The following is a 24,380-nucleotide window of genomic DNA, read 5'->3' on the forward strand; positions in this document are numbered from 1 at the left end:
AAATAAATAAAAATAAAAATACCAATTCTCCATTTGTAAATTTCGCATAGCAATCAATTTGTGTTGTTTTCTTCCATGAAGAAGTGGTGTTTATATTTTTAAAACGCACATAAAAACTGATTATTATACGTAATACAATCTTCCCGGGCCTACGCGCTGCTATAAACAGAACTGAAACTAGATTACACACAATAACCTGCGTCATATTCACAAACAACAATCTTGCGAAATAGCGTGTTACCCTTTTCACCTGACGTTACGCGCGGTTGTAGTTCTTAGTGTTTAACATCCGCTTCCATCGAAGGTGATATCGCAGACAAGTTGTCTTATTTTCATTTTTATTATCTTAGCGCACGCGTCTTTCCTGTGGGAGGAAACCGGAGTACCCGGAGTAAACCCACGAGGTTTAGAAGGCGGCCCTATCTCCAAGCTGCATACGCTCACGCCAGGGATCGAAACCACAATCGCAAGCCAGAGGTGACGGGCCAGCTAGAGATCGAAGCGCGACACTCTAGATCACTAGGCCACCCCGCACCCCCTGTTACGTGCGCGTTATCTATAGGCGTAAATACAACTGTAAGAATCTCTTAAAGATGAATAATGCAAGATTAAGATATAGAGCTGACCGTTCTTCCAAATATAGACAATGAAAAATTAATCATTTGAAAAATTCATTCAAATTAATTTATTCTGAGCAAGCTATGCGCGTTTAAAGATGTATGCATTTCATCATTAAATTTCAAGGGTGTTTAAATCCATGTATATTTCGACTTGTCTGGTGAATAAACCTTTCAATATTAAAATTTATATAAATTTGAAATCAAAATAAAGACCTATAATAGATAGATTTAGATCTCACATATTGAATATATATATTTAAATGCACGTTTTACCAGACCCAACGGCAAATATAGACTTCCATTTAATACACATTAAAAAGTAGTCCTACCAAAAAACACAATTATTAAAATCGATCAACCCTAACAGCGCGCAAGTGCTAACATTCGGCCATCCAACCCCCTCAATGAAATCGAAGTTGCAACATTGGTACATTAGGGTATATAATTATGGGTGGTAAATCTTGCCATGGGTCATTTTGAAACTGGGGCGGGGGTAATATTTCATAAAACCTGGATGTCCAGGAACACGAACTCTGCCCGTTAATGTATTTAATTTAGCCTTCATCTTTCTTTTTCAACGCAATAGCCCCCACCCCCACCCCACCCCAAGTCACGCACACACAAAAAGGTGGTTTAGATCTCTTTATTTTTTCTAAGGTAGGGTACCGAATGGAGCCAAAAAGCGTAGACCTGGCAAGGACAGTGTCTAGTCGTTCGGACGAAACGAACTCTTGACAGTTGGAATTCGATATAACAGTATATTGTAGCGCATCTCTCCGGGCAAAATTTAACCTATTACCATATTAACACACTGTGTAGCGTAAATACGCTAGTCTTCAGTATTCCCGTCGGTGCAGAAAAGTAGGACGCTCAACCCCATTCCTTTTCTACATAACTTTAAAGTGAGCAAGAGAAAAAATAGTTACAGTTTTGCGGGGTCGATGCCCTCTCGTCAATCAGTTCAATAAATAGGCCTGTCGCATTAGACTAAACTATATAGGCCTAGCCTATAAGAACAAGGTGTTTGAATTTGTTTTGTTGTTTAGACATTAAATTGGTCGAAAGGAGTAAAATAATAACAGTGCTACTTTACTTTTCTGTATCTCTTAGCATTACCCGTTCCAAACTGCGGGGGATATATTGATGTTTACCAAACACATTCATCACACGGCATTCCTTTTAACAACAGCTTTCGTTGAGTGCCTGGTTAACAATGACTAAAATCGATCGTCTGCTACACAACATTATTTGAAATTCTCGTCTGCTTCTGTCAGTTTAGCGCGCGCGAAAAGCAACTGCTGAAGCGTATAGAATCCACTGATGGCATTCGACGTGTTGAACTGAAGGAATGTGTTGCTAAATTCTATTGGAATAATTTTTCTCGATTTCTTTTTTTAAAAAATTCAAGATGGATGACAATTTTGAATTAAGTGCTGTGACAGTCGTGGTTACGATGGAAACCGGTGTCATGACACCACTGAACACGAATCTATAAGGAACAGAATTGTATTAAGGTAAGGTCGTGTTTAATACTATTACTATAGACTGGCTTAACATGCACTTTGTGCTGTGGTCACTGGGTGTAGAGTGAACTGTCTTAAGGTAAATGACCGAATAGTGTCCATTTGCATTTAGGCTACTAGAGCAGGACATGACACAAATTGTAGGCCAATAGGCCTTATTCTTTCCAATAAAGCAGTCCATTGTTTTTATTAAGCGCAATATTGCATATCAATTACCTTCTGTACAATAGTCGATGAATTTTCTATAACGGATAGCGCCAATTTACTATAATGCGCTATGGAAGGTTTACTTTTACCGCGAGTGTGTAATAATTACATACTTGGTGCCACGGATCGCTCATTTTCTATATCTTTCCAAAATCAGTACCAATTGTACAAACTGATAATACATGTAAGCTACGTATAACTATGACCGTTCTTACTGTCCAGCTACTAACTGTCCATAAGTGTGATATAGTTTAAATGAAAGGGTGTGATGTATGTAGTGGGGATGACTTTAATGAGCCCCCCCCCCCCGCACACACATACACACTAAACGTTAAACTATTGTTTTTGTGAACACCATTTATACACTTAACTCATGTCTAATTTTAATCACCCTTTGTTAATTTATATAAGTACTTAACGATTTCCTTCAACTACGTACGTTCTTATTGAAATTATAGCCTACACAATATCCATAATTGCATTAATTAACGACAATCCCATGTGACTAATTGCCTTTGGACTTCCATATTTGCATCTTATTACAGTTTGGGTTCCGTTTTAAAGACATGTAATGTGTAACCACTTTATAACAATTGCTTTGATCATTTTGTTCTCGATATTAAATAATAGTTGGGTTAGATTTTGAAATCTTTTATCGGATTTCAAAATAATTGATATCTTATACTTGTATTTATTTCCATGCTGAAATAATATTTAATAATTTATGTCACTGTTAATTATATAACTTATTTAATTGTTCTGTGACATTTTGAAACAACATATTGACAATTTGCCAATTTACACAATGGAATTCTCATTGTTACAGTTTCTGGTTTGATTGTTGGCTGACACTTCCTGTGTCTTATTTCAAAATTCAAAATTACTCCAAGACTGTGTAACCGATAATGTACGGCAGTAATAGAGCGCAACTTTGAATGGAATTGACGGTTAAGTGTGAGACATACGTTATAACGCACATGTTGTATGCTATTTATAGTTAACTCTATATTTTGGCGCCAATTTACTGTGATATAAGAGGGATGGTAATGGCAGTGATGGGTTTACGTAATGGTATTTGCACGTGCGGGTATAAATATTACATCCTATTGTATTAATGACTTTACTTGAATCATAGTACGTATAGTGTTTATAGTCTTTTAGGATGGGTCTCGAGACATATTTCAGTGGGCTAAGTTATTTGATGCCAGTGTATGGAGGTTGAAGAGGGCGGGTGTTGTCTTTGATTTCACTTGGTTCCGGTTCCAAGAATTAGGGATTGACCGACCGACAAAATGTATATGTGTATTATTGTGTAACCTAAACGCATTTCTAATCCTGATTTTGGTATATAAATTCAGCATGGCCAATGTCCATGGTAGTCGAGCGGCCAGGGCACTTGATTCTGAACTAAAATCTTCCGGCTTGGACAGAAAAGAATCGCCACCTGTCAAGGGTGGCGTCTGTGGAACTGACGAGAAAAATATGCTAAGTTATCCAGTTGAAAGTAAAAGAACACGTAGCAGTTGGGAATTAAAGGAGAGTAGGCGAAGACACCAGCCAAACATTATATAATTATACCCCCGCCCCCATCCCTGACAATTGAGCAGATAACCATACAATAAGAGTCAACTAAGTGTAGTCTAAAAAGAACCGAAGTATTTAAGATGATGGGACGTATAACTAATTTTGTCTTTTAATTATTCTTTAAACATCTATTTTATGGCGTTTTTTATATAAAAAAAATGAAAAAAAAAAAAATTATATCTGCCTATCTGCTCACCTTTTTGCTCGTTCTAAAAAAAACCCTACAAATCAGAAATGAAATTATATTTACTATCTTACATTTCTAAACCGACCGGGATAATGAAGACGGGGATTTTTACCGGAGCGTATTACTAGGAGTAGGAGATCGTATAGGTTGTTGATCCCATCCGAAGGATGTTGTCAGGCCACAGGAACGTCGCAGGAACATTCTAAGCAACCATATTAACCCGATGGATATGGGGTCACCTGGCGTTTCGATTGTGTAAAATGTTAAAAATATGTATTTCCACGTGAAGAAAGGGGGTATCTAGTCGTTAATGGGGGGGGGGGGGTGTAGCGCCACACATTGAGTGTCCGTAGCAGCCCAGATAACAGATCGCAATCGCGAATCGATGAACGGTCGGTCGGGTTCGGCACTGCCAAGTACCGGATATTTCACTCCACGTAACCAGTAGAAGGATAAAAGCACACTACGGTCAACATTTAGATTTCCACCTGTTTGAATGACTCCAAAATAAAATAAATGAATGGTTCCTTTCTAAAGTAATTTTTAGCCACCAACAAGAACGGCGATACAAATTTTCAGGATATAATGAATGACCGAAACGCACTGATTAAATCTAAATTCCAAGTAAATACATTTATTTTAAAATATCTGAAAGGAGAGCAGAGTAGTGAGCTATATCTGTAACCATATTATAAGGTTGAATGTTCAATCTTCACTTGACTAATTCTTGTGTTTTTGAATAAGAAAGGCACGTTATCATAGTTAAGGCCCGTTTTCCATGCGTTTTTGCCGCGAAAAAGTCGGTCTAATTCAAATGTAATGCTACCGTATCCATGCAACCGGCCTAACGGCGCACAGGATGCGTGCATGGAAAGCGGGGCCAACACAAACTTATATATGTTTGTTGCATGTTGCAGAAAAATGTCTTAAGTGGAATGGGATAACAAAACCACAATGTTTGGTTCTAAGACAGAGGTAAAAAAAATAGGAAGTCGAACGATTTTCGCGCCACAATACCCACTGTTTGACTTTATATTGCAGCATGACAGATGCAAGAAAACAACACGTAGCGACTTTCTTGAAATTCCTAATTGCCCACAGTAAAGAATACCTGTAATTCTACACTAGCATTTAAAGCATAGGATATTTCCAATGTATAATAGACAAAAACACGCTAGCTGACAACTTAGATTCAAATATTGTCCCTGTATAAATTGAATTAAGCATTTTATGATGCTGTTTGGCTTTAAATTCCAACAAAAAATCATCGATTGGCATCAAATATTAAATTTATCGTTCGCACGTAGAACTTTGCTAGTTAGATGTAGGCTTAATACGAGGGCTATTTAGATCTCTAGAATCATTGTATATCTATATATGTATGCAAGCATTAACACACTAGCAATCTAGATTCAGCGAAATGAAATAAGAGTTAACGTTCTGCACCAAAATGGATACTGAAGACGGGATTCAAAGGGAAATGCTGAGTTCGATTCATGTCTTCACGGTAACTACTGGTTTCTGACTTGAAATCGGGTGTTGTGCACGAGATGGGATATGCCTACCTATTCAGGAATACCTTATACAACTTGGATTATCAATACGTATTATAATATATGCGCCAAGGAGTAATCCTATCCGTGACGTAATTTTGTCCCGCCACTCAGGTGTACATTACAGAAAATATTCCAAAATACCACAGGTACAACCTGCCCTCCACTGACAAATTAGGTTGATTTCCTAAATGATAACACTGACATAAACTAGACGGTTGGGGGTAATCTTGGCATAGAACTTACCACGATAATATCTTAAACTAATCACGACTCGATTCTCTACCACTTTACCATGTGTGATAATCTTCAACAATATGTCATTAGACTCAGATGGCAAGTCGCTTAGTTTTGTTTTGTTGCCGTTTTAACAATACTAGAGCTTGTAGCGTTATGGATTTTGTTTTCTTGGATATTTGTCTTCTTCTGGGGTGTCGTAAAGGGTGTGTTACAGAATGTTAGTTAGAGTCGAAACTAAAAACATGTTGGCCGAGATTTTTCGACTTGTTAGGAATGTGAGTGAAAAGTGATATACATGAATTAAAATACAAATTATGAACCAATTCCTACACTTAAACGCTTTCTTAACTAAGTTAGAAATACGTAAGATATTATATGTACATATATATATATATATATATATATATATGATGCAGTGTCTAGTCGTTCAGATAGGACGAAATACCGAAGTCCCGTGTACACGTTAATTTGCACATAAAAGAACCCGCCCTGGCACTGTATAGCGTATTCCGTCTTCATTATACCGGTTGGTGCAATTTCTTTTCATTTCAAAAAAATATATACATGTATAATCTTTAGTAGTTTTTGTTACATTTTTAATTTCAATAAAATATACATTCAATGTACGGAATATACTAAAAAAAAATCACGTCATTGGTCACCCATAACTTTTTCCCATCCTCGGTATCCAAAGTGGTAGTAGAACGGAACGAAGAGCCTTTCAGAATAAAAATATTGTTTATAGTTTTTTTACAGTGTTCATTAGTATATATTGTTGTTTTCTGTGTTGTATATGAGTTAGTGAGGCCAGGGTGGATTGTATCAGTATACTGGTTGGGCAATAACCCAAACCCACCTGGCTGTTGCACCAAAAAGTCAATTAGTTCGACATCTCACTCATTGCATAAGAATTGTATTAGTTAAATCTTAACAGTAAAGAATTTTGTTCTAAGAAACGTGGTACCTGGAGCATTGTTCTGGATCAGACATCTATATCATTACAATTTTTTGTATGATCTTTGCTATAAAAACTTGTTGGCTGAATGTGAATACTCACTGGCGAATCGCTTAGCTTCACCGATTATTGACACAAAGTCTATCTTTTCCCTGGTGCATCGATCACAAAGTGTTGATAGTTGCGGGTTCATTCATTATACCAAAAGAGATTTGAAAACGATAGATTTTTTTCTTTGTTCTTTAAAATACATTGATCCTGGGTGGCACTGCAGGCGAATACATTTATCAAGTCTATTGCAGCCAAATTTGGAAAACTCTCAATCAAGTTTTGAATCATTTTCAGTAAGATTCTTGATTAGAGACCTCCTCAGCTCTTGGTCTAAAGGGGCGTTCCTAATCTGAAACTAGCACCGTCTACCTACATTACGGTGGAGCTACGGTTGCTGACTAACCAGATGGTCACTTTTTGGATCCAGGTGTTGACCGGGTAAGTTCCCCGGGATTTCCCATCCTGGCTTTGTCAGTGGTGCAAAACATAAAGTATGACAAGAAAAATCGTCTAGTCGTTTGGACGGCCCGGAAAACTGGGGTCCATATGTGTACTCGTTGACTATGTCATTGTGTGCCATCTGAGATCCCGGTGACCTGATATCCATCGGATCTGGAAATTACCTTTTATACAGTTACTTGGAATGCCCCTGCGACGTTCATGTGCACTTATAACCGCGGCATTCTCTCTTCGTCAATTTTTGTGTTGACTGGGTTACATTCATCATGCTGTTCGGTTTTGTCGGTGTAATATTGACTTTGTTATTGACTCGGAAACTTGGATTCATTGGCTGATGTTGCTGTCCTTTTTCCCACCTACTATTAGAATTAAAAATGGAAATCGCCAAGAGAAAAATACGGTCGGTACAAACTTGGGTACAGTTTGCTAAAACGGTCATTCCTCCTAGAATAAATGAATTAATTTTTCGCATACCAATGAAAATATTATCAAATGCAAATCTATCATGGAAAATTCCGATAAACCTCTCCTCAAATAAAAAAAGGAACATAAATAATTTAGCTTCGATAACCGAGAAGGTAAAATGCTAGGTAGTATAGAAAGTGAAAATTCTTCTTTTAGTTTTGGAGTTTGTCCAAAAATTTACACTTATTATCAACACAAGAACGTGTAACTCCGCTTTTAAACGAACTTAATGTTCCGTGCATCAGGTTTTTTGTCGCCTTAAGGTTGCCAAATCGTAAAATAAATTAGTGTTTCTTATTACGAAATTTCAGTTCATCTTCGATAAATTTGCATGAAATTGGTAAATTTTAATGACTCCCGCTGATTTTTAATCATTTCTGTCTTTTTTTTCCTGTATCCACTGAGTGTTATCAAGTTTAATTTTGAAGAAAATACATGGCCCCCGGCATATACCCAAATCCCGGGCTTAGAATAAATTGTAAGTGGAATTCAGTGTTACATCTACCCACACATTGAGCAACAGAAACATGGAAGAGGTGACAACCAAAGGTACTTTCCCTAGGACATACTTTGATGATCTGTTAGTCCCCGCTTTCTTACCTTTACATCGTGGGTGCGATATTTGTAATATTCACGGAAATAAAGTTGAAGACCCAAATTGCATAATAAGCCAGCAAGAGAACAGTTTAGGTTATCTATTAAGAGTCCCGTAACTTAGTATTATCCTTAAGTATGATATTTATATCATTCACAGAAATAATCCAGCAATACATTAAACAAGTTAATTATTACAGAGCGTTAACCACTGAGTCTGTTGTTGGTAGCTCAGCGGTGCAGGACAGAAGGCCTGGCAAGGAACAGAGTATAGTCATTCGGGTTGTAAACAAAAACGATGTCTCGTGCACACATTAGAATGCACGTAAAAGAACCCTTGGCAGTTGAAATACAAAATAACAGTAGGGCGTAGCGCCGTTAACCGGGCAAAATTTCCTTTATAGCACATAGTATGGCGTGTGCCCGTTTTCGTTAGCCCGGATGGAGCAGAACAGTAGGACGTTAAACTCTATTTCATTTTAATTTACAATCAAGATTTAATGTAATACAACCCGGATACCCAAAGGGAATGCTCGAACACCTTACACTAGATTTATAGCTAAAGCTCATTTTACTTAAAATGTTATTGCCCTTTTCTTTAATATTTTTTTGCTCTTCTAACACAACTGACGATTTTCATTATAAAAATCTTAAAGAATATTTACGACCAAGATACACTAACATAATTAGAACTTGGAACGTCAAAGAATTCCAGCTTTAATCTGGAATGCCGAGTGTTCAAACACGATAGAGTATCGACCGGGCCATAAACTAACCAAGACATGAGACTTAACTTAAGTCGTTGGTGCTAAGATTTTTACTTTATCTTTACAGTGTTCGTATCGATTTTAGAGTAACTCGGACATGATTTGTGAACACCATGAATTGGGGGTAAAAGAAGAACCTATAAGATACGTTATTGATGGACATTTTATTGATCCATATATTAAAAAATAATAATCAATGTTTGATGGATAGTGCGCTCTGAAAGGGGTCATTTGCTCATCTACTGGACGGATTTTTAGTAAATATTCGTTATATTTTCGTTAGTTTGGACTTTGTTAAAAAATACGAGATGAGGAGACGCCCCCCCCCCCCACACACACCTTAGTTTGTAAACGCATGATATATAGATATGTATGTAACATAGTGTTGACAGGAGAGGATCCCGAAGAATAATATATTTTAAGCCTTGTTCACAGACAAAAGGTAACAATTGTCGTAATTAACAAATATAAAACTGGTAGCTACATGACCGTGACATAGTCCAACATATCTCTGCCTGGTGAGTCCAGGTGATACGGACTGTGTAGACATTCCCTTGTTCTTGCGTGACACCACGATTATCGGCGACTAAAACGATAAACTATAAATGAGTACACTGGATGATGTCGAAATACAAAGTGTACTGAAACGGCAATGGTGCAGGGCGGATGGTCTGGCAAGGGCAGTGTCTAGTCCTTCGGGTGGTATAGAAAACCGAGGTTCCGTGTTCGTAAGCGAACCCGTGACAGTTGGAATTCGAAATACGAGTGGGCCGTAGCGCCGCTGTCTGGGCAAAATGTCCCTCATTAGCCCAGTGGGTGAAGAAAAATAAAGAGTACGTTAAACCCCATTTCTTTCCATTCCATGTCTCTGAATTTTATCGGGTCAAACTTAATTCTATAGTGCCCCCCACCCCCGCCCCTTTAAACAGTCTGTTGGTAAAAGGAAATGAAATGAAATGGGGGCTAACGAAGACGCCATACGAAGTGCTATGAGAGAAATTTTGCCCGGGCAGCGGCACTATGGTCTACTCTTATATTGAATTCCAACTGCCAAGGAATCTTTTACGTGCACGCCAATGTACACACGGGACCTCGGTTTTTAGTCCTATCCGGACGACTAGACAGCTGTCCTGGTTAGGCCCTCCGTCCTGCACCACTGACATGGGGAAACCACGTCGGAAAATCCCGATGTACTTTCTCGCCTAATGCAGGAATCGAACACGCGACCAGCGTCTTACCCACTTAGCCAGGTTGATAAAAAGGCATTGCGTCTTTGTGCTGTCAGATCACACTCAGACATGAACGAACGATTACTGTTCCGGACTCCTAAACGTGTGAAAATTATAGCCTTTGAAAGTGATAGCATGTATTAACACTTGATGCTATAATACAGTTGTATAGCAATTTACATGTAGACACCTCGAAAAAATCAATTCTCATCTCCCCGAGAAATTTTGTGTAATTTAACAGCAAAAGTTACTTCAAATTGTGAAAAATAAAAATTTCAGAGGATCAGACAATACTGGGATTGATTGGGTAAAACAATTCACCTTTTTTGCGTTTTGGCTTCGAATCCTCACAGATTGCATTTTTTAAGAAAACAAAACAAAAGTCCTACATTAAATCTTAGTTATGTGTACGTAAACGATCCTTAGGTAGTTAGTATTAAGTGACACCTAATACAAAAGAAAATCATATTTTAGTCGCAAAATAAGGGGTGTTGTTGAAACAGGCAACACAGTTTCATATCTGACAATCTAATTAAAACTGGTATTGGGTTAGACTGTGCACAGATTGGATATCAAATTAGTACCCATACAAAACAAATCATATTGTAGTCTCAAAATAACGTAGGAGTATTATTGAAAGACAACACGGTTTTATTTCTGGTAATCTAATGAAAAAATTTCGTTTCGTTTTATATGTCGCTTCATATCGTGATTATCGAAAAATTGGAACGAAAATAACATCTAGTTTGCATTTCTGGCTGCATATAGTGTCACTTTAAATATTGAACCAAACCAATGAATGAAGCAATACATGTCTGTCGTCTCTAGCTCAGTTCCATCAGATCCTGCTCAGACATGGTATTGAAAATCAATCTTCCCGACTTTAAATTCCATTTATGGATGTAGCTTCGCCCTGGCTGGAATCAATTAGACTAAACGATTACATGAGACAGAGAGAGATGTGTAGTAACGTGTGGTTAGGCCACCACGGGATTTCTTTAATTGGGAAAAAGGGAAAGTATTACATTAGACTGTCTAGGTGAATATTTTACTAAAACACTGTAAATGAGCATCTCGTCGTTGATTTAGGTCATAATACATTTTCGTTTCAAAAGAAATGAAATAAAATGGCTCTATGAGCCGAGTTCCTATATATACTCGGTTTCGGTTGACTTGAGATTAATACACACAGTTAAAGTTCTTGAGACGAACAAGTATATTGATTTTCAATGATTTTTAATAACTTGAACATTTAAATTTATGATATTAAATGTTTTGTATACTAAATGTTAGCATGGGGCAGAACTAGAAGCCAAGCAAATTCTAATGATTTTCTGATAATTACTTAATGAGTTGTTACTCTTAATCAGATTTATTTGTTTCATTACCGATAAAAGTAAAAATATGCGACAACTCTTGTTGACTGCCCGGACGATTTAGCTGTTGTGGGCGTATGTTTCATTGGCTGACAACCTATCTTTTTAATCTCATCCTAACGACTAGGCATTGTTCCTGCTAGGCCTTCCGTCCTGCGAAACATGGCTTGGAAATCCTTAGGAATTTTTCGACTAACACCTGAATCGAACCCAGGGACCTTCTCATTAGTGAGCCAGACCGTGCTCACGGCGTTACCGTGTCTCCCACGTTTCAAAAGAATGTGGAAAAATCGAGTCTAAAATTCATTCATTTTCTCTTTTACATCCCGGGAGCTACAATATCTGAGTTTTCCCTACATCATCGGTCGGTTGTATTATATACGATAATCAAACCTGTCTTTTATGATCTCACGGCTCAGACGATATTAACAAACTTTGATATGGAACCATCGAAGTGAAAATGTTACTAATAAACAACCTGCAATCCTCTGGTAGCAAGCTTCATAGCACACTCTGTTGAGTCTAATGTTTTGAGACTTGTTTTCGTCTGAGAGAAAATGTTTTAAGGCAAAACGTTAATTGGTTCCAAATTGAGACGTCTGAAGCCCATAGCACAATGTACGAACCAGAAGTCTCTTGGAATAATTTGGAATGAGTGTATTGTAAACGGAGTCGGTGACGTACACATGTCCGTTTGTCTATTTCATGTATTGCAATACTAAAAAAACACGTGGATTTTGTCTGTGTTTTTTTTTATCTGTGATCTTAAATCTTCGACAAATAACTAGTTTGAGAAGCGGAGAGTGTAAGTGGTCGTCTCTAGATTAATCCACTAATCAACGCCCGTGATACAGAATATTCCATGACATGTTTTGAAAGGCTTAGATTAACGAGACATTTGATTAGCTTTCTAATCAAAGTCTAAGGTATTATTACGTTGTCATCACATCCAAAACATACTTTTCTTAAAACATGTTTCTAGATGTCACTGAAGTGACCAGACCACCCCAGCACACGAAACGAAAACACTCTTAATTAATTTGCTTATTGACAAGAAATAATGAACATAGGAACTGCGTTTTCCTAAAAGGTATACCAATCTCCTAATGTGAAAAAAAAACCGCCGCAAGTCTAATGACATTATACGTGTAAATGACACCTTAATGGATGCCAAAAGGCACACGTACATCTTCCAGAAGCCTGAAAGCAGTTTAGCTAATGGTCACTATATGTTAAAAGTGGACATCCTGGATGAAATAATTACTAACATTAGCAGATCCACAATAGCAAATAACATTTAGCATAAAGTCTTAATTATTAATAATGTCACTTGACCGTGCAGAAAGTCTGTGAAACGTATAAACGACTTCTGCTATCGATAGGTTTGACCTCTAACTAACCCCCATTATAGTTATGGAGATCCTGTTATTCAATGCATGATGCCGATAAGTCATTAGTCATGTTACCTTCGCGACACAGAATCCACATAGAACTTTGTCAAATTAATAAATATATACGCTTTAAATGTTCCACTTTAAGTTACATAAGCTAAGGGGGGCGGGGATCAAACGCTTGCGCTGTAGATGATAAGGCATGATATCTATTCATGCCATGGATTCAATATCGGGTGTGCACGTCATCTTATTAAAATATTGAAATACAAATGTAGCGTATTCTAATCCCGAAATACTTTCTCAATGATGATGATGAGGACGAGGACACTATTTATTCCTCCCTCTTTCTTTCTCTCTTTCTCTCTCTCTCTCTCTCTCGGAGACAAATAAAAACTCGAATTTTATCATGATATTTACAGCTTTCCCTTTACTATTGATGATCAATATAATTGCGAATTCGTTTTGTCATCACAGTTCCGTACACTTTAGAAACAAGTGAAGCATTGAGTAACTAGCTCATTAGCTGTTTCAACGTAGATGGGTGATTTTCCTTAATTCATCGCTTTCAGACGTTTTAAGGCGCATAAAATCGATAAAATGGACGAGATTTAGGAAATAAAACATAAATTCGTGGTAATTGCTCTGGATTATTGAATTTGTTTTCTTGGTATATTTAAAGGTGTTTTTTTTTAAAGAAATGTAATTGGCTAAAAGCCGTTCCTATGAGTTGTATATCATTGTACTTTATGGAAGAGGACACAATAAAAATGAGAGAGAGAGAGAGAGAGAGAGAGAGAGAGAGAGGCGATTTCGCGCCATTAGAGAGCAAAACGTCCGCTTGAAACGTTCACTCAGAACAGATATTAAGTCATTCGGAGCGGTCCCACGATGTTAAATTCAATGCAAACTAACACATTTTCATCCAATTATTCTTTTGGACCCTAGGTCTATAGCTGTAGACCAAGTGACACACCCCGGGGAATGGATAGGCAGATGACCCTTTTCCTAGCATCGCAGGTTACAGGAAGTGACAGACCGTAGAAAACTCCGTCAAAGCTTAGGGAGATGACCCTACTCCGCGGAACGCAGGCTCCAAAATGTGGGATCGAATCTGCGTGACTTGCATCGGTGAATTGACATTCTATATGACCTAAAACGCGCGCGCTACATCGAACTCGACCACAGACCCAATCGAAAAGAAAAATTTGAATTCTTGAAAATACTGATACTACTATTCATGGACTAGAAGCACTAATCTATGGTAATTGAGACATTGCTATGAATAAAACAAAAATACTACATATGAACGATATTTAAATAGTTCGCAAATAAGCCAATCTTATTTACTCGTCATTTCATCTATAAGAAGGCCATTAGTAGCGGTAGAACGGGTAATTTGTAACATCCATCTTACATGTCATTCTATTGATATAGTATTGGAATGATGAGTTAGATCTTTCTTTCTACCAGTCAGATGTATTGGAGCCATTTGATATAGTTGATTACTATTATTATAAATCTCGAGATAGCCTTTTCTTCGACATATTTATTGTGGGTCATTATTCAGTTTATTGATTAGCCGATCTATAATTTGGGAATAACTCGAGAAAACAGTATTTTGGTATAAGTTGTGTGTAATATCCACATGTATAAAAGAAAAGTTTTTTTTAGCTATAAGAATAGGTACCACATGTTCTAGAAGGAGTCAGTCGTCATCTGCAGTTATTCTAAGACGTCGGTGTTGATCTACTGGTTCAAAGTTCATTCGTAGTTTCAGAATGACCTAATATTAAGTGTAGTGTTGAGGAGACTTTAAACCTCAATTTAAGTTTTCTGGTTGAGTTGTAATAATAGTCCATAATATCTTCAGTGGATTAAATGATTTGATTTGTTTTAGAAGACTATATCTTTGAAATAAATGTCATTTTTACTACAGATTTATTCCATTAATGTAGAGAGATCACTTTATGATTGGTTCCAAATCTGTCGGCATGGAAGCCAATCACAGAGAGACGTTCAGCAAATATTTGACATCTTCTGCATTGTTCTTGGATACAAATTGAACTTTATTTTATTGGGTAAAATAAATGAATATTCCCAATGACCTCAGTGCACGTGTCGAATCCATTCAACAAAGTCAGATTTATTGCTAATCCTTGGACAAATCAATCGCCATCTTGCCGACACATGCGAGAAAATATTCTTTTATAGTGCATTTGTTACTCATAATCAAATCCCTAAAATGTGTTAATTGTGTGCGTCTGGACAACTAATCTAGCATGACAAAACGTTATCCAGTATTTTATGGCGCGGAAAATCACGAAGAACGGTGATTGTTCGATTTGACCTGCATACGAAACTGCACTCAAGTGATAAATGTTTGTGGGAATGTCGTCCTTTGTCGGCGCATTACGTCATCACTAGTTGCTATGAATGATTGCATATTCTGATTACGACTTTCACAAATCTACTTGACGAAGAAATGCAATTGTTTGAGTGCTATGGATGACATGTTAACGCACACGCTCACTACAGAAATGCGCGTGTTAGCAGATATTTATTAGTTTTGAGCAGACGCCGTGAACGATGATTTGATTTCGTCACGATAATTCGATCTATGTTTTTTAAGCGTTGAAAGAGGCGACTGTCTTTCGTTCAATGAATTAGCGCTTGTTATCGCCATTTTGTTTGTTTAATGAAATTAAAACGTACTTAAGCCGTGAATCTGCCTCCAGCAATTATTATTTGATTGAGGGTGCCAATTTAGCCAGCAACACATGTCTGTTCTAGAAGGAGTTTTCTCTGAATTCCTGTTCTCTCCAACTGATACCAAATGTGACTCAGTAAAACTCCCATTTCAAGTTCCATGTGTTTAGAAACCAAATATGTAAAATTTCAGACCATGCATAATAATAATAATAATAATAGTCTTTCCAGAAAGATGCGCCGTGGAGCGGTGTCAACAAAGGTGGGGGTGGGGGGCAAGATTTTTTAAAGGCGCCCTAGTTAAGGCTGCCGCAGGAAGTGCTAACCCAAAACTGTAGGTTGGACGTAAACCCATGCTTAGTTTGGGAGCGTTGCAAATAAATCTACAGGAGAAACGCCTCGGAAGGTTTTTTTGATTTTGAACCCGTTTGCTGTTAAAATTGTTAACATTGCTATGCCTAGCTATCAGTAGAAGCATCCTGACGAAGTAAAGGGAATTTTACCCTGATAAATGTATGCATTTTAGTGCATTTTGCTCTAAACATTGCTTTAATTATAATTCCCATTTACAACTCATATTTTGCGCAAGAACCCGAACTATATTTTGTGATTTTAAAGTCAGTTTGCCGTTCTTTACCTAGTCATCAGCAGAAGTATCTTTTCCGAGTAAACTTTGCTCTAAAAATTGCTAACATTTTATTTCATATTGATAACTCATATCTCGAGTTTTAAGTGAACCTTTGAATATTTTTCCCTAATCAATAAAATTTTTGCTCCTGCGGAAAGATAAACCCAGGTATGTCTTTCTGAGGGAACCGCGGTGGGTCAGTAAGTAAGACATTGGCTCACTAAACTGGAGATCCCGTGGTCGATCCCGGTGTTAGTCGAGAAAGTTCATCGGGATTTTCCAACGTGGTACCCCCCTTGTCAGTGGTGCAGAACATATGACATGGAAAGGGAAAGGAGAGAGAGAGAGAGAAATGGGGTTTAACGTCCACTCGACACAGACTAGGTCATAAAAAATTCAATAATTCGCTTGCGCGTAGGGGTCTTTAGCAGTGGGAGGAAACCGGAGGACCCGGAGAAAACCCGCGAGGTTGGACAGGTGACCCTCCTCCTTGTCACGTACAACCGGGGATTCGAAACCACGCCAGTCGACTCAATGACAGACTTTATGACACAGCGCACGCACGCTAACCATTCAGCCATCCAACCCCCAAGGGAAAGGAACACCGTATATCGTTCGGACGGGCCCCAAAACCGAGGTCCTAAGTTCACATTGGCGTACACATAACAGAACCATTGACAGGTGGAATTCGATATTCGAGTAAACCATAGCGTCTCTGTCCAGGCATAATGTTCCTTACAGCGTATGACCGTCTTCATTAGCCCAGTCGGAGCAGAAGGAACATTAAATCCCATTTCATTACATTTTATTTATATTTTCTACAAACGCCAGTTTTCATGTTTGGTTTGACATCAGGTCACAGAAAAGAAGGAAATTTATAAGTTACGGTGTGTATTTAGGACTGCGTCTTTGAGAATAGAAATCTTCATTTTGGTATGAATATTGTCTTGAAGACTAAGATGATGCCATGAATTTCTGTTAATTGCAGACCATCTTGATGATAATAAGAAGCTTTGGATGAATACCAGAGAGGTAATGCATTCCATGAATTTGAGCAAATAAAATTAGTCCCCTATTTTAATAGAATTCCCTCGCGTGAAAAGGCAGCCTTCCATTTCATTTCCATTAGCTAATAAACGGTTTTAAACATGAATTTTAAAACGGCAGGGAGTCTGTCAAATTCTTAGCTATTAAGCGATCAAAAAAAAACAAAAAAAACCCGGACACCTCATTCCCATCTGAAATAAATGAATAGACAGTTTTGAATTTAATTCATTTCGAAATGGGAGACATGACGTATTTTAAATGCATTTTAAGCTAGTGGATTTCAACAGTTGATGGAAATCCTTTCACAATATTTAATGACATATTTGCACATGCGTAATCGATGTTTTATTTTGTTCTGCATTACTGTGATTATTCTGAACTTTTAGATTGGAATTTTACAGAATTTTACGCCTATTTCAGCGTCCATAGAGATTTGCTTTAATGTTGATCATAATGCATGTGTCGTAAAGTATTCACTTGGGGATTCGGTAAATTTAAAGGCATTGCAATTGAAATTGCCATGCCAATTTTCGTTTCATAAGAACTGCCTCTTGGTAATTTGTGTGGTGTACTTAATGTTTAATATTATAAAAAAAATTAATAACAAAATAAATCTCAGTTAATTTTCCAGATCAAGCTGCTTAACGTAAATAAAAAAATACTTTTGACTATTAGAGCAACTTTGTCTGGATATGATCGTAATCATTATTTTGTTTTTAACTTTCGATTCAAAATTGGTGATTTACCTCCACGACAGCCCCGATCCTTAATACATAGACATCGACCAGAAAGCATAATTAAAAGAAAATACTGAACGGAACTGAGCGGAAACATTTTTGGACTGATATTCCTTTTAGAATTTTGACTCGAGCAATATTGCAAAGGATTCCACAATTTCTCGGTTTACCTTCAGAGACTTTCACTACCGGATAAAATACATTTATTACTTAAAATTGCGTAATTTGAGTTCATACTTTTTATCATTACAAATATCATACCAACAATCGGAACACGTGGTTAATATTGAGTTTTATACAGGGATTAGAAAAATGTCTTTCAATAATAAGTAGAGTAATCGCTTGTGGCATTATAATGTTTTCTCCAATGAAAATCCCCCGTCTTCATTAGCTCAGTCGGAGCAGGACATTAGGACGTTAATCCCTGTTTCATTTCATTTCATTTCCATTCAAAATACACTTTGAAAATGTGGCCCATCTCTTTGTATTACTAGGGGAAAATAATAACTTTTTATCCATAACTTTCTATGATTTTATCTGAAAAATATGTTGCCAATATTTACATGATATTATCTTTAGATAGCTTTATCAAAATACATAAAACATAGTCTTAATTTCCCATCAGGCTTTAATGAAGATGAAACCGATATTATCCCGCAGTTAATATTGTTATGGTTACAGTATGGCCGAACAGGGAAGAATTCGTGTACTATAAACTACACGCAACTAGTTGTTTAAGACAAGTGGATATCTTCACAGGGGTCTTAATATCCCATCAGCCAAAATTAAAGATGGTAGCCGATAATTTAAAAGAGAAAAATATTGTCATGTCGAGCAATCGTGGAAGCCTAATCACTCCCTTGTTCAAAGACAATATCTAGCAAAATCGATCAATTCTTTCAACCTGAATTGGTCGGGGGATTTGTCCAATTTGATAACAATTTATGTCCAATTTGTTCGGGACTTGTAGCGATTGGTATCCGTTTAATTCGTTTTTTGGCGTCAATGTCTTGATTGTCCAGACACTTATTGTTTCTGGAAAAACTCATAACGCCCACTTGATAAGGAAATGTATGTAATTTGTTTGAAATATTGCAGATGCCCTTTTCATCATCTTGATTATTGGGAAGTGGTGTTTGATTGTTCGGTATAAATACATAATACAATCTAACCGTTAACATATCTAACAGACTGAATTGTGGAATGGTTTAGTTAGACATTGTTTACTATAGCAGTCATATATGATGCTAGAGCCCATCATATGTTTCGATTTCTTTGGTATAAAGGTGTTTTGAGGCAAAGATAACTTCTCTTTTTTCTGTAAAAGTAATTTTACCAGTCACTATTTAAAGATACATTATGTAAGATTTAAATAAAGAACTAGCCATTCTTGCTATAATAGTTCGAAAATAGGTAATGTAAAATGAATAATTTGAAATTTTCATTCAAATTACTCTATTGCGAGTGCAGATATTAGCCTTTGAAGGTTTGACAAGAAGTGTGCAATAATTTCAACCACCGTACTGGTTGTTCGAAGCTAAGACTTGCTCCTCCATTTTTAGCTTAAATCAAAATATGGCTAAACTGTACTAATCTATTTAATATCGGAGAAATCCGATGCCATCGAGAGTTGATTATGGTGTGGATAAGTTATTTAATGTCTAATTAATAATTTAGAAAATATTTCAGGACTAAAGAAAGACCTGCAATAGGCAGATTTAGCACTTGCATAATGTATGTTTACGGATAAATATTCACACCGCACCCGTGACACCATGCTTCGTGTGAATCTTTGCTTCTGTTTGAGTTTTTGTATCTTATTGTCTGGATATACAAATTTAATGATTGAGTATATGTCTAATAATCATTTAATATATCTATAGTCTTAAGACTCTAATCAAGATCACCCTAGCGACAAAATTAATCCTTACCATTTAGTATCTGAGGATTATCGTACTGTTTAGAATTCCCATTCCTGGCAGCAGATCCCGAAATGTCTACAAGAAATAAACCTTTAAAGTAACTTATGCCGCATTAAACAATTCCACTTATTTGACTTTGTAATTTGATTACTGTTAAGTATCGATTCTGCTTGATTTTCATATTGCTATTTTTACAGCTTTTTGTATAACTATAAATTAGAAATTTCACATTGACAATTTTGCCATACACTTTTATTTACAAATATTCACCAAATCAATCTTTATACAGCCTGGTCAGCAGAATAAGAAACATGGTCAGTCGATTATATTCATTTAGTTGCTGGATGATGCGATGAGTCACCATTAATAAGAACAGTTTCTTCATCGATCGATGTGCCTGGAGAGCATGTCTGCTCTCTTTAATAATTCATAACATGTAACGACCACCAGTTGGAAAAAATGGCGGGAAAACTGATGTCAACGCTAATTAAAGATTGCATACGTAAATAAAAGTCAGACCGTACCGTTTTCGTATTAAATTGTCCATTTATTTGCTTACGGCGATGAAGATGGATTGCTTTGCAGCGTGTAACAAAAAACATTACGAATTACAACGATTGTGTCAGGGTTAATGGCGACAAGAAACAAAGAGCAGTAACAATTATTGATTGCACACACAGTCTAAATTACATTCTATTATTGGCTTCTGTAAAGAAAATTAGACCATTTATGGTCTTTACCATAATTATGACGGATGTTTAAGGATTTTTAAATTTTTAAAAGTTCTTTCGAATACACCAAAATGAAACGAAAAATGGCAGAATCAGACGTAGAGTCTCCCAAAGATAATAAATGCTATAGATCATAATAGGAAAGCCTTCATAAAGTAGGCGGTGCGAAATTAGTGGGAACTTATGTAAACCTTAAATGGCCATAATTTAGAATTGATCGATTATTAGTAATGTTTGAACCAAAACGATTTTAGTTAAAGTATTTTTCATTGTGTGTTGTATTAAACCGTCGGGTAAAACGCAGTATTTGTCCAGTTTTCAATTTTTTTTATGTTAAATACAGTTTGGAAACAACTTCCAGCATTTACAGACCATGTCCCAAGTTCACAAATCATTCTCAGACTTAAGTTAAGAATTTACTCAAAATTGTTCGCCTTATTGTAACTAAAATATATCCCTTTATAAAAGTTTTGTTGTTTTAGTGTATCAAATACACCTATAAGAAACTTTGTGCAAAGTTATGTGTTTGTGGATCAAAAATATTTCTCATAAACAGTGTTTGAAAGTTGAGTAAATTCTTAACTTAAGTCTGAGAATGATTTGTGAACTTGGGGCCATTACTTATATTCAACATTTGTAATTATGACAATAAACATTTTTTGTCGTTATGCTATCTGACTTCAATAAATTGTATTTTGAAACTCTAATTAATATATTTTCTGTCACTTTTTATACGCCCACATTAAAATGTGGTCGTATATTGTCGTCGCCACCGTCCGTCCGTGGGTCCGGGGTCCACAATTGCTTGTGGACACTCTAGAGGCTAAAGTTAATATCCGATTGTTTTTAAATTTATACACAGTGTTTAAGGTCATCAGACGAAGAAACCTATTGATTTTCAACGATTTCCGATAATTACTGCCAGAGTTATGGCCCTTGATCACTTTGAAAATCTTGTGGTTGCTATAGAGACCATAGTTATCATCTGATTGATTTTATATTTATACACCGTGTTTACATCAATATGTAATCGTTTCGATTGACTTTAAATTTATACACAGAGGTTAAGGTCTTGAGACGAACAAGTATATTGATTTTCAATGATTTTTGGTAACTTGAACAGCTAAATCCATGGTATTAAATGTTTTGTATACTAAATGTTCGCATGGGCGAAACGAATTCTAACGATTTTCTGATAATTACTTAAAGAGTTGTTACTCTTAATCAGATTTTAGTGTGTTATAAATGTTTCATTACTAACAAAAATAAAAATATATAATAAATTTTGGTAGTTGAATTATACAAATGTAGTTCCCATAACCTTACCGTGATTAAAAAGCTACACGGAAGTATATTTTTAACATCTGCTGAAGCGAAAAAAAGTATAAATTTTAATAACTAAAATACTAAACTATTGATACTTATTATTATTTTAGCGTTTTCCGAGATTCTATCCGGATTATGGCCCTTATTGTTGAAATTGTTTGACGTTCTAACACCTGACGTCAACTGCAGACTATCGCCATTTAAGAGACGACCACTGTCAAGATTGGTCGCATTATTTCTGTTACGTCTTTTTTGTAAATTATTTTTAGTGAAGCCTGTACCATAACAGGCCCGGGACTGTACAGCGCAGTGGACGCTTACGGCTGGCTCCCGGATCCATTCACTTGATTTGATATTTGTTTATTTTTTGCAATGTCTATTTTCTGTCTTGTCCGCAGGTTTATCTTGTAGATTTTTGTTTTGTGTGTAGTGCGGTCCGCCTGCACTTACTATTAGAAATGAAATGAAATGAAATGTTGTTTAATGGCATGTCAGCTCCAACCGGGCTATATTGCGCCAAACATATGATGAATCTAACGAGACCTTACTATTAGAATTGCAAGGCACTACAAGAAAATTATTTTTTTCATCCTGATGAGTGATGAGAAACTTTTGTCACAAATACTGTGTTTTAGCCGCGTACAAGTAAACAGTATTCTGGGATTTAACGAGGTCGAATAACAAATACTGACTACATTGTCCCCTAAACGTCTACAGAAAAGAACATAATACACCTGGTATTAACGGTATTTTTTTTTTCAAACGACTTGCATAATAGAAGACTTTTGTTTTAGAATACAGGTTGGCAATGATAAAGCAAAACCCATAATAACGGTAAAATATCTTTTAAGTGGCTCAAATTGATAATGCTAGGTTCCCACTGTCGTACAACACGTCACGATAGGATTGATTGTCCCTTCAATCGTAGCACGAATTGTGATATATTAAATGAGAACCCAGCATAAGTAGTGAACTGTAGTTCTTAAGAGGCGGTTCAATTGGTGGAGTAGTCTAATAATTCTAACGTAATGGTCATTTAAAGTGTACATTGATTTCTACTGATATCACTGTTCTATCGTTATATATCGTGTCAAATAAAGTGATAATAGGTATTTATCGTTTGTGATAAAGCCGGCCGATTTTCTTTTTTAATACATGGATGTGCTTAATTACATAATTAAGGGCGGGTCTAGTGGGGGTGCACCCGGTGCCCCCCACCCCTTTGGATTTCTGACGGAATAAATCCCATTAAAATTTATTATTTTAGAACCGGATTCATGTATCAGATCACTAGAAATGGCATTTCCAAGCTTCTAGTTTTCAAAATGTTCCGGGGAAGGCCACCCGGATCTCCAGTTGTGCGCTTTGCCGCCTGTGCCCCATCCCATATTCATGGTCTCTGGATCCACGTACCTTCGTAATAATAACAGTCTTTACATTAAAAGAGGGCATTTGATTTTACTTTTTGAGGTATGTGTGCAATCTGATTTGTGCTTTTGCACTATAGGTATACTATAGATCATAAAAAAAAACCATGTTTCACGGAATTGCGCATTTAACCAAGATAAACCGTACATAACCAGAGATTATGCTATAACATTGCACAAGTTGATATTAAGCCATTTAATCAATGAAAATAACAAAGGCATACCGACTGTTTACGCTACATGTTTAAATATCACTTCCGGCGCCGTATGCAAGAAACATATGGTATACCATGATTAAATAGAGTAATATGTTAGCGTGTAATATACTATATACCTTGACCTGTATGACCTTATGTTATATTAGTGTTATTAAACGTGTGTAATATATCTTAGAGAGTTGATTAACTCTGTGATTATATCATATAAACAATGTTAATTATATCTCTTTAATAACCTGTTGGGTATGAGCAAGATGGCCGAGTATAATTATCAAGATGGCAGAACCTCTTTTTCATTTTATGCTGCATTCTAGTTCACATAAACCATAAAATAGTAAATTTAGAATAAGATTGGGATACGTGACTTTACACCCTAGTTAAACGTAGATTTAATAACTCCAGGTATACTGAGTATCTGACAAGTTTTAAAAGCA

The 24,380-nt window shown here is 36.5% G+C and overlaps 1 protein-coding gene across 1 annotated transcript in view; it reads left to right on the forward strand.

The window, feature by feature from the left end:
- Positions 1-1,890: 1,890 nt before the first annotated feature.
- Positions 1,891-24,380, forward strand: part of LOC126823541 (uncharacterized) — a 66,274-nt gene continuing 43,784 nt past the window's right edge. The window contains exon 1 of the mRNA XM_050552436.2: positions 1,891-2,134. The gene's annotated coding sequence lies outside the window, so the exon portion shown is untranslated. The remainder of the gene's footprint in view (positions 2,135-24,380) is intronic.

The sequence above is a fragment of the Patella vulgata genome, chromosome 1 (genome assembly GCF_932274485.2).
Source record: "Patella vulgata chromosome 1, xgPatVulg1.2, whole genome shotgun sequence".
Lineage (NCBI taxonomy): Eukaryota > Metazoa > Mollusca > Gastropoda > Patellidae > Patella > Patella vulgata.